The sequence below is a fragment of the Pelodiscus sinensis genome, chromosome 6, assembly GCF_052426305.1.
Source record: "Pelodiscus sinensis isolate ZL-2025 chromosome 6, ASM5242630v1, whole genome shotgun sequence".
NCBI classification, from domain to species: Eukaryota; Metazoa; Chordata; order Testudines; family Trionychidae; genus Pelodiscus; species Pelodiscus sinensis.
Window position 1 is genome coordinate 49,416,066 of NC_143057.1, and position 12,106 is coordinate 49,428,171.

The 12,106-nt window shown below is 38.4% G+C and overlaps 1 protein-coding gene across 5 annotated transcripts in view; it reads right to left on the reverse strand.

Moving 5' to 3' along the window:
• Positions 1–12,106, reverse strand: part of AUH (AU RNA binding methylglutaconyl-CoA hydratase) — a 214,421-nt gene that overhangs the window by 163,030 nt on the left and 39,285 nt on the right. The window lies entirely within an intron of this gene.

The following is a 12,106-nucleotide window of genomic DNA, read 5'->3' on the forward strand; positions in this document are numbered from 1 at the left end:
GGGAGAAAAATTGTTCTCCTAGGCCTCTGACGATAGGCCAAAAAGCAATCGGCTTAAATTGCAGCAAGGGAGGTTTAGGCTGGACATCAGTAAAAAAAACTCCTAGCTGTCAGGGTGGTTAAACACGGGAATAAATTGCCTAAGGAGACTGTGGAATCTCTATCACTGGAGATATTTAAGAGCAGGTTAGACAGACACTTGTCAGGGATGATCTAGACAGTGCTTGGTCCTGCCAGGAAGGCAAGGGACAGGACTTGATGACCTCTTGAGGTCCCTTCCAGTTCTAGGATTCTATGCATTCAACTGTCATGTTTGTGTCCACTTTTCTCAAATGTGTCCCGAAAGAATAGTACTCCTCTGGTTTCGTGTTCTTTTACTAGAGAAACAGAACATGAAAAAATGAATGTGCATGTCTACATGGAAGCAGAATTAATTTAAATTGAATAAAAACTTCTTAAGTAGGAATTCCAGTATGCTCACATATTCAAGTTGATTTTACATAACTTGTTTATTCTAAAAAGTTATACATTATTCTTTGTTTTTTGGAGTTTTCCATATACAGCTCTAAAAAGTTAAACATTGAACTGGAAATTGTTTCTTTCTCCAATTAACAAGGCATGTCTATAAACTTACTTATACAATATTAGGGTCATTACAATGTGTGTTGTAAAATTTAAATGTACTGTGAAACTTGCTCCATGAAAATTGCCCTTTTTTTCCCTTCAAAAAAGAGAGATACAGACTTAATCACAATATCTAAAGATGAAAGAAATCTATTACAGAGAGTCCATTCCCTGCAACAGTAGAATATTATGTAAAAGAAAAAGACATAATTAGTCAACCTATGTGCCTGTATTCTCTAGACATCGTTTATGTCATTCCCACTAAAATTAATGGAATATTTTTCTCTGATTTGTAAAAAGGCTACCATTAAAACACTTTTTGGCATGTGTACATAAAGGTTAAACACAATACATACAACCAATGGCACACATTGAACAGGTTTTCATCCCAAAATAAAATTATTCCCCACAAGCAGCATCTCCACCTGCCCATTTCAGGAAAAAACATCAGGCTCTAATACAGCAAAGGTCTTAAACATATGTTTGAGTACTTTATTGGATCAGAACAAGGTTGAACCAATTTTTTTACTGGACTCTATTCATCTCCTCCTATACCCTCTCTCTGGATTCCTTCATACAAAAGCATGGCTTTAACTATCATTTTTATACTAAACTCACAGGTTTACCTTTCCCCTTTCTGACACTGTCTCTTTCTGAACAAACTAAAATAACTATGTGGATATGCAGTCATCAAACTCAACGTAGCCAAAACTTAGCTCTTGTTCTTCATTTTCCGCTTTCATTCTCATTCTACCAAAGATTCCAGTCTTTGACACTCAACAATTCAGTTTACCCTAAGGTACTTTACATTTTTTCCCCACATAGCCCCTTATGCATTGGAGAAGGTGGATGTGTCTCTGTGAAAAACAAAAAGCTACTATATATTAACCTCTTCTAAAACTATTCTTAAACTCCACCTATACCATGGAGGTGGACTACACAACAGATCCAGTAATGTAACTACAGCCTTTAATATTAGCCATAATTGTTTCACTGTTCCTTTGACCTTCATCTTATCAATCTATTTATTTGTTGTGTTTAGTCATATTTGCTGTAAACTCTTGGGGGCAGGAAATGTCTTAATATATGCATATTTAGTGCCAAGCAAAATGGGAAATAGATTCTGAATATAGCATCTATAGAATATAAATAAATATATTATCTACAGCTAGAATTGTTAAGTTTAGGCAGAACTATCAGATACAAGCCAACTTTCCAAGTGTAAGGACAGCGCTATATTGACAACAGTAAAATAAGTGAATTGTGAAGTCATAGAAAGTTGGGTCAAATGTGCATTGAAGAGGAATAGGTGCAATTATCTACCTCAGTAATATACAGACTTCACATACCAAAAACTTATGAGGAATCTATGAGTCAAACAAAATTTGAACATGAAAGCACATAAAAAAACTATTATTTTTATTTATAAAGTTCTAACTAAACAGAGTGCTTTACAAGACACCAAAATATGCTTTGAAAGCTGAAGAGGAAAAGGTGTGAACAAAAACAGAAGCACTGTTTTTCTGACACCAACTTCTTACAGTTCGGGAGGAAAAAAAAGCATACCGTTCCTTAGTTAAAAATCTGACTCAAAATTTGCATCTACCATACAAATTGAAATATACTATTCACTTCACACACAGTTAAAAAATGAATACAGAACCAACTGTACAATGAGAACAGATAGTGGGCCTATGAATGTATCACATATTATAGAACACAGTGTCATTATGAGTCTGAGAAGCACTTGTAGGATTTTGTTGCTGGTAGTGATGTTTTGTTTTCAAGATGTATAACATAAATGGTTTTCAGCAAAAATGTAAGTACTTTCAAAAAGACCTTCATCAATTGCAGGCTTCTCACTTTACAAAGAATATTTGTCTTTTGGAATAGGCAAGGGGGATGAGGTAATATCCTTTATCAAACCAACTTCTGTTGGTGAAAAAGGCAAGGTTTTGAACTCTTCTTCAGGTCCTTTAAAAGACAGACATTCATAGAAATTCAATCAATTTTCTGCACAAAACTTGGTTAAAAGTAGAAATAAGGATTGCAAGTGTTAAAAGGGTCACTGTCAACCTAAAATATAATTGTTAAACAACTCAAAATAGTTTCTATATCTGCTCTTGAATATCCCAGCCAACTTCCGTGGTTTTACAGCTATATTTTTCCTATTTAAAAAATTTCTCTGTTCTAGTGACACAGAATGGTGTCAAATTACCACAGCAAACTGAAAAAATAGTGTTTTTTTCCTAGTCTTTTTTTAGTAATCTTAGATATTGTAACATAATAGCTAAAACAATTTCAGAGAGAAGTGAGAGTTTCATATAAACAGTGTTTCTTTAACTTCGACTTCAGCATCTTTTGGTTTGGGGAGAGCTGGACTACCAACAATTTTAATATTTTTGTCCTCTTTAAAAGAATCAGTCCATGATCAAACTATTTTTTAAATGTCTTGATCTATTTTGCAAATCAACTACTCAGAGATATTTCTTCTCAAGAGCTTGCTCACAAACTAGCAAAGGCTCATTACCAAAGGCAGTCATGAAAAAGACTGCAGCTACAAGCAAAGGCCCATGCTCTCCTAGTTACTGTATTAATATGCCTCCATTCCCTTAAAAGTTTAAAGCATCTGAAAATACTACTTTGTCAATCCTCACAATCAAGAAGTAGCTCCAGATTTTCAGGCAACAGATAGCCTTACAGACTGAGCCTTCACAAGTTTCTTCAGAGGACAACAATTGAAGTCCCAGGTTCTGTTTTGCCTAATCCTTCCCAACACCATCTCTCGACATACCTCCAAAGGTTGCAGATTGTGAGCTAGAGGTTATATACAACATACTTCAAATAGGCTTTTTCCTTCTCTTGTGATACCAAGCTACAGAGAAACACAAGACCAACCTTAATACAGTTATTGCTTAATTCCTAAACATTAAACACAGTTCCCAGGTCCCTTGTAAATATCTCTGTCCACAGATATACGTGCAATTCTAATTCCCACTAAAATTAATGGGTGAAACCTTGGCTCCACTGAAGTTAATGGCAAAACTCCCACTGATTTCAACAGGGTCAGGGTCACCCAATCAGAGCTGTCCATAAACACTTACGGGAAAAGTTTATCTCCTGCTTACAATCACATTTGGAAAAAAAACATTTAGTGCTAACTTTTTCCCTACTTTGACAGTAACTTTCGGCATTATCTAATATCCGGGTCTTATAAAAAAGTTCTATCAAAACCAAGCTTCATCAAGAAAATAAATTCATAGCTTTGCATAAAAACTACACTATAGTAATGTGACAAATACATTTTACTGAAAGATCAAGTAAGAATAGAGAGACCTTGTTTAAACAGAAATATGTTTGTTAATTATATGTAACACAAAAAAATTAAAGTAAACAGATTGTGCTTCAATTTAAAGCACATAAAAGTTTACCCTCCACTAAAAATTAATCTCATTTAAAGCTGCTGCTGGCAGTGCCACAACAGAGATAAATGATTTTTAGTTATTTCATCAAGCAGTCTTCTACACTGACAGCCATTTGTCTGACAAACCAAAATAAAAACGCAACCAAGTACTACTTAAATCTTTATCATTGTATCTAAAACCACTTTCAGGAATGAAAGGAAAAACTCATGCTTTGTAGACCAAATACACGTGTTTGCATAATTAAAATGTGACTCAAAACTTTCAAATACCACACAGAACATCCCACTCGCTTTACAGAAATAGCTAATTTATACATACAGAATAAACCTTAAAAGGACAATAAATCAGTAAGGTACAGAATATACTTACTAAATGAAATGTATCAAATAAATTAAAGTAAAATTAAAATAACCTAGTTTTGTGTTGAATTCAAAGTGGAAGAAAATGTAAAGAGGACTTCACTGGTAATCACCTCTACGCTGCACAAAATTCCATTTATGAAAAGTGACCAGTGGCAGGTATGTCACTTTTATAACTGTTAAAAAGCATATTTTCAAGAAAAATTAAACAGCGTGACAGACTGAGTGATTTCTAAAAACTATTGCCATTTAACTACATGGCTAACAAAATAGCTGAAAAAACCCTTTCGTATATAATTTTTTTTTCACACCAGAAATTTAAAGCCACTGATGAATAACTACAGTATTTGTCAATGAATATATTAATAACATTTTCTATGGTATTTTAGGATTGGCAATATATTTTGTTTTTAATTTTCAGAGTTTATTTGGTCGTGATGGTTACAAGAACACAGGTAAATATTTACCCCTTCTTAACATTTCAGTAACATTTAGCCATTTCATCTCCAAATTTTGTCAATCAAAAATGCCTCTATTACAGAAAATTGTAGTTGTAAAATCCTGCATGTTAAGTTGAAGATCAATTTTCATTGTCATTAATTTTAGGAAACAACTGAGCATCCGACTGGTGTAGTAACAAAATTAAACTTTGATGATTGTGCTTGTAAACTGATGGCTGCTGCCCAAGGCAAACAGGCTTGCAAGTCCCCCACCCCACTGACCTTGCTAATGTCTCTTGGTTAGGATCTCTGATAACAAGAGAAGGCTGAGAACCTGACAAAGAGATCTTTAAGTTTTAAGCACGCAAGGACTGCTCTACTCAAAGGGCCATTTTTCTCCAGCTCAATATGTGGGAGAAACAACCCAGCATGTAGAAGTTTGATGAGGCAGGAGATCCTGCCTACCTTACTAAACAGATTGGTTCCTTAAGGACTCCGAAGGGTAAGAGTGAGCTAGTGAAGGTCATTGCAGTTAGGATGTTTCTTGGTTTCTAAATGATCTATACTTTCATGGGCTTTATTTGTAAAAGAGCAATGGTGTTAAGAATCTGTGCAAATTATTGGGAGTTATATGCTTTATACTCACTATTTGCCTCCTGAGAGAGTTAAACTGTAACTGGAAGGCACACACTTTGGCGTGGAAGATATTATGTTGTGGAAGATGTTATGTTGACGCTTCAAGGCATCTAAAGGGTTACCTCTGATGACAGGGACTAAGCAGCTGCACACTCAATTCCAACTTTGCTCTAGAAAATTTGTTACACCTCAAGAGTATATCAAAGAATTGGGCAGCAATATAGTAAGTGGCAAATAAGGAGCACTCAACTGGGACATTTACAAAGCCCAACTATTATAAAGGTAAATAAACTGTCTTTTTTCAAGTATTTAAAATTTATCTATTCCCCTCCTGGTGATTCCCAACCAGTTATATAATATAAGGAGGTGGGTACTCAGGGTTTACTTAAAGATTGCAGCACTGCTCTGTCAAAAGAAGCATCAGGCCTAAATGTTTCCACAATGGAAAAGCACTTAGTAAAAGTATGCAATGAATCCCAGTTTCCTTACAGATTACCAAAATGGAAATACTTTGGAGGGAAGCCACAGAGGTGTCATGTGCCTAATAGGATTGGCTCTCATAACTGGGGTTTAATGAACTATCTAACTCACAATAAAGTTTAATATATCCAACAACCCATTAGATAATCTCTTGGATGAAATCAGAAGACCCTTCATACTTTCAGTGAAACACTGCAAAGGATTTTTGCAAAGCTCTGAAGGAGTTGGTAATTTGCAGTAAAACAATAAATAAAAGCCTTGCAACCTCAGAGTATGTAATTTACAATCTCTCTCAGACTGACACATTGACAGGACTTCTCTTGGAAAACTAGACCCTGAAAGAGGTGCACTAGCTCCAAACTATGGAGTTGTCATCAGGGGCAGACTGGCAATCAAAATAGGCCCGGGAAATGGGTTGAGAATGGCCCACCTTTTCACATCAAAGAATTTTTTTAAAATTTACTTTGCCCCCCCCCCCCATAGCCACACCCCGACCTCTGTTAACCATGCCCCCAGCTCCCAGTCCGCCCCTGGTTGTCATAGACTGCAAATTTATACTGTCAGTGTCTAAAGCTACCTGTAAAGACATTTTAGCGATCAACAGTACCCTTTTATAACTAAAGATTTAAATCCACTCTGCTTTCCTGAGATAATTTATAATAGAAGATGAAAACATTTCTCACAATTCAAGAAGTCTTAACAGGCCAACAATGTGTCAGTTTGAAATCTGCATTGTGAGCTAACAGTAAAGTAACATTAAAACCTAGTAAATCAAGACATTTTGGTTCCCTTTCCCCAGGAGTCATTTTTAGTTAATGCTATTTTTTTCATTAGCTGCCAAGTGACTCAACATGTCAGGTAATAGGTACATATAAAAATATTCTGACCTAGTAAATAGCACCTTGTATCTTTTATTTACTTTCAGAAATGGGGTAACCTTCCTAGAACGTTGCCAAATGTGCTTGGTCGAGTACAATAGAGCCTCATTAATGGAGAATGACACATGCCTACATCCAAGCTTGAAGTTTGTATGGAGTTTCCTGCTATGTATGTGAATAGCTCTTGGAGCTCTTTTAGTCACTTGGGTTATACAGTGCAGCTGGGATCACGGCCTTATTCAGGGATAAGGCCTATATACAGTAGACTTCCGATAATCCGGAACCTATGGGACCTTGGTGGTGCCGGATTATCAGATATGCCGGATTATCAGGAGGTACTATAAACCGGATAGATAGATAGATAGATAGATAGATAGATAGATAGATAGATAGATAGATAGATAGATAGATAGATAGACATTATATACTGTATATAAAGTGTTCTTAACCCTTTTTATTGTATATACTGTATACAGTATAATGTAATGTTTTAGTTTTTTAAAGCCTTTTTTACCCTTTTTGCTCAGTTCAGCTGCTGCCGCTGTTACCTTGCGACTCATTTTTTGCCGAAGCTCACTCACTAGGATCTTGCCATTTTGATGCCGGACTATTGGATGCCGGACTATTGGAGTTTTACTGTACATGTATCTAAAACTTCAGTCTGAAGGTGTTGATCTTCAAAAATTTCTTCCAGGATTATGGCTGAGGATTATGTATAGCCATCCAAAGCACCAGCAATTTTTGTTTTTGAATGGAGGAGGAGCTTCTCAGTCTAGTGGGTAATCAGGGGAGTGATGAATTGCTCCATATGGATCCCAGAGTTCCAATACTGTATAACAACATTGGCAGGTAAGGACCTAAGGGCCCAGAAAATTAAAGGTATGTTTTTAACCCTCATAATTCCTAGGAGAACTAGATCTATGTGAAGGGAAGTCACACAATTCATAATAAGCAGTCCCTGAGGAATAAATAAGAAAATTCCCTCTCCATGTTGAGATTCAGATGATGAAATATAAGCATTCTATCTCTAGGAAAGGGCTACTGATGGTATAAGGTTGGTCTAGAGATTTAACCCTGGGTTGGCACTCAGAATTGGCAAAACAGAATTGGCCATCCATATTGTGGACTGGACGGTCGGCTCTAAGAAAAGTAGAGTAGATTCCAGCTCCTAATATCTAGAGCTCCTTCCCCGTTACTGAGAAGGCTAGTGCCACAATTGTGGATGAGGGAGTACAGTGCCCCATGGCTGACACTGTTCACATGCTCCATACTGATACACTCTGAGCCAAGGACTAAGCTCCAGCAGTGCCAAGATAACAATCAATGCCAAAGCACTCTATGCCAAACTAAGCCCCACAAGGGCTCTAGCCTTTATACTGGAGACAACTAGCTTTGGAGCCAATGGTCTTGGTACTGTACTCTCAGGGCACACAATCTAGACCATGGAGTCCTTTTAACTGAAGTCCGGCTTGGGGATCTGCCCCTGATATTAGTAGAGGAGTGATACTCTTTTTCTGCTGAGAACTTAACATTTCCACCAGGGATATAAGCGAGCAGTCAACTAGTGTATCAACTACTTGTTCAACCCCCTCTCCCCCCCCCCCCCACGCCTTGCTGCCTCTATGAGAGGCAGTAGGGGAGGGAGGGGATGAACAGGAGCCAGTGCTAAGGGGAGACAGCTTAAAAGCCAGTTCCCTCCAGCACCATCTCCATTGTGCCACCTGTCCCCCCTGCTGCCTCTATCAGAGGCAGGGGGAAGAAATGGGGAGATTGCTGCAAAGCAGCCTCTATCCGTGGGGGACCAAGGCTCACCATAGGCAAAGGCTGCTCCAGCAGCAGCCCCTGTCCATGGGGGTTCCAGCAAGGAACTGGACCCCACCGCAGACAGGGGCTGCTGCCGCCAAGCAGCCTGGGCCTCCGCTGCCAAGCAGCCCAGGCCACCACAAACAAGGGCTTCTGCTGCAGGGACTTTCCGCTTAGAAAAGAGATGACTAAAGGGCTATGATGGAGGTCTATAAAATGATGACTAGTGGTAGAGAAAGTGAATAAAGTAGAGTTATTTACTCCTTCGCATAACACAAGAACTAGGGCTCAGCAAAAGAAAATAATAGGTAGCAGGTTTAAAACAAACAAAAGGAAGTACTCCTTCACAACATACACAGTCAACCTGTGGAACTCCTTGTCAGAGGATGCTGTGAAGGCCAAGACTATAACAGGGTTAAAAAAGAGCTGGATAAATTCAAGGAGGATAGGTCCATCAATGGCTATTAGACAGGATGAACAGAGATGCTGTCCCTCGGCTCTCATTTGTCAGAAGCTAGGAATAGGTGACAGGGGATGGATCACTTGGTTACCTGTTCTGTTCATTCAATACTGAGCTAGATGAACCTTTGCTCTGACCAAGTATGGCCATTCTTATGTTTCTGTTCCCAATTTAAAAAACAAAAATCACATAGTTAAGCTGATTCATATTTAGTTTTTACAATAGAAAATTAAATTTAAAAGTGGCTTATGAGCTACACATTTTTCCTCTTGAAAGGCAGGTTGTGAGTGCTTTCAAGAACTTAATTTTACTCAAAAAACTAGTTTGAGAATCCGTAATAAGCCATCAATTTAGGATTTTATTAAATGTTAGCTTTTAAATCCCAACTAAATAAAGCCCTTCATGAAAATTAGAAAGAAAAAAAATGTAGCCTTCCTCTCAAGTGAAGCTTTTCAAGGGCAAGTAGAACCATCACAGCAACCATCACAGTAGCCTGTAACATATGATATCCTAGCTGAGAAAGGGGAAAACATACCCTAGTTGTTTTGTTTGAAGTTTGATCATCAGCACTACTCAGTCAGAGTTGCTATTTTGGATTTCAAATATAGTTTATTTTCATTTTCACATCAGCCCACACAAATTCTAAGCAGTCCGATTTGGGGCAGAAATGAAAATCAAATGGACTCTGAAGGAACACAGGAAATATTATACTAGATGAGAATATTGGGAGAATGTGGCCTACTATCTTGCTTGCAACAGTAACTCGTCCCTTCACAGACTGCAAAAGATATCACTCTCAAAATATACTTTAACAAATGTGCAACTGTCCCTTGCTGGGGATTTTACAATTCTAACATGGGATAAGATTCCACTTACTATTTTGGTGTACATAGTAAGGATGTTAAATTTTGATTAATCAACTAATTGAGTAGTCAATGGAATTTCCATCGACTACTCAATTAGTCAATAAGGGAGGTGCTCACTATCTCATTGCGCCTCTGCCTTTGAAATATACAAGAGCCATGGGTGGCTCTTATACATTTCAAATGGAGAGGCGCAGCAGGAGCAGGAAGTCTCTGACTTCCCTGGCCCCTGTGGAGACAGTGCTGGGGAGACCCGGCTCTTAAGCCATCTCCCACTCTCCCCTTTGCTGCCTCTCTCTGATAGAGGCAGCAGGCGAGGGGGAGTGACTAGTCGAGTCACTACTCAACTACCCAATAACCATATGCTTAACAGGTAGTCCACTAGTCACTTTCATCACTAATACATAGCTCAAAATGATACTAAGGGTCATAAAAGCAAAACAGTCCTTTAAAATCAGCCACAACATATGCCTTGACAACAGCTTGGGTTGGTGCATTTCACTGGTTAACTATGTGTCATGTAAAGTAACATTTCCTATTATCAGTTCTAAATTTATTGCTCTAATTTTATCCAGTTCCTCTTCCACCACCACTACCACTCTATGTTTCTTCTTGCTTAATATTTGAGCTTGTTATCAAAAGAAATACCACAATGGCCTTTGCACATAGAATCATAGAATAGTAGGACTGGAAGGGACCTCAAGAGGTCATCGAGTCCAGCCCCCCGCCCTCAAGGCAGGACCAAGCTCCACCTACACCATCCCTGACAGATGTCTATCTAACCTCTTCTTAAATATCTCCAGAGAGGGAGATTCCACCACCTCCCTTGGCAATTTATTCCAATATTTGACCACCCTGACAGTTAGGAATTTTTTCCTAATGTCCAATCTAAACCTCCCCTGCTGCACTTTAAGCCCATTACTCCTTGTCCTGTCCTCAGAAACCAAGAGGAACAAATTTTCTCCTTCCTCCTTGTGACACCCTTTTAGATATTTGAAAACCGCTATCATGTCCCCCCTTAATCTTCTTTTTCCCAAACTAAACAAGCCCAGTTCATGAAGCCTGGCTTCATAGGTCATGTTCTCTAAACCTTTAATCATTCTTGTCGCTCTTCTCTGTACCCTTTCCAATTTCTCCACATCTTTCTTGAAATGTGGCGCCCAGAACTGGACACAGTACTCCAGCTGAGGCCTAACTAGTGCAGAGTAGAGCGGCAGAATGACTTCACGAGTTTTGCTTACAACACACCTGTTGATACAACCTAGAATCATATTTGCTTTTTTTGCAACAGCATCACACTTTTGACTCATATTCAACTTGTGGTCCACTATGACCCCTAGATCCCTTTCTGCCATGCTCCTTCCTAGACAGTCGCTTCCCATCTTGTATGTATGGAACTGATTGTTCCTTCCTAAGTGGAGCACTTTGCATTTCTCTTTATTAAACCTCATCCTGTTTACCTCTGACCATTTCTCTAACTTGCTAAGGTCATTTTGAATTATGTCCCTATCCTCCAAAGAAGTTGCAACCCCTCCCAGTTTGGTATCATCTGCAAACTTAATAAACGTACTCTCTATCCCAATATCTACGTCATTGATGAAGATATTGAACAGTACGGGTCCCAAAACAGACCCTTGAGGAACTCCACTTGTTATCCCTTTCCAGCAGGATTTAGAACCGTTAACAACAACTCTCTGACTACGGTTATCCAGCCAATTATGCATCCACCTTATCGTGGCCCTATCTAAGTTATATTTGCCTAGTTTATCAATAAGAATATCATGCGAGATCGTATCAAATGCCTTACTAAAGTCTAGGTATATGACATCCACCGCTTCTCCCTTATCCACAAGGCTCGTTATCCTATCAAAGAAAGCTATCAGATTAGTTTGGCATGACTTGTTCTTCACAAACCCATGCTGGCTATTCCCTATCACTTTATTACCTTCCAAGTGCTCATGTTTAGTCAATGTTAATCAAGACTTATCTGTCATGGATTCATAGAACTAATGCTCTCTTTTGATCCCCTATTGTCCCTTGGAGGAACCTCCTTCAGTGTGACAGCTGTTCTCAGGGATCCACTCTCTCTCAGGAGCTAGACCAAGTGTCTGCAACCTATGGCTCAGTATGGAAGCAAAT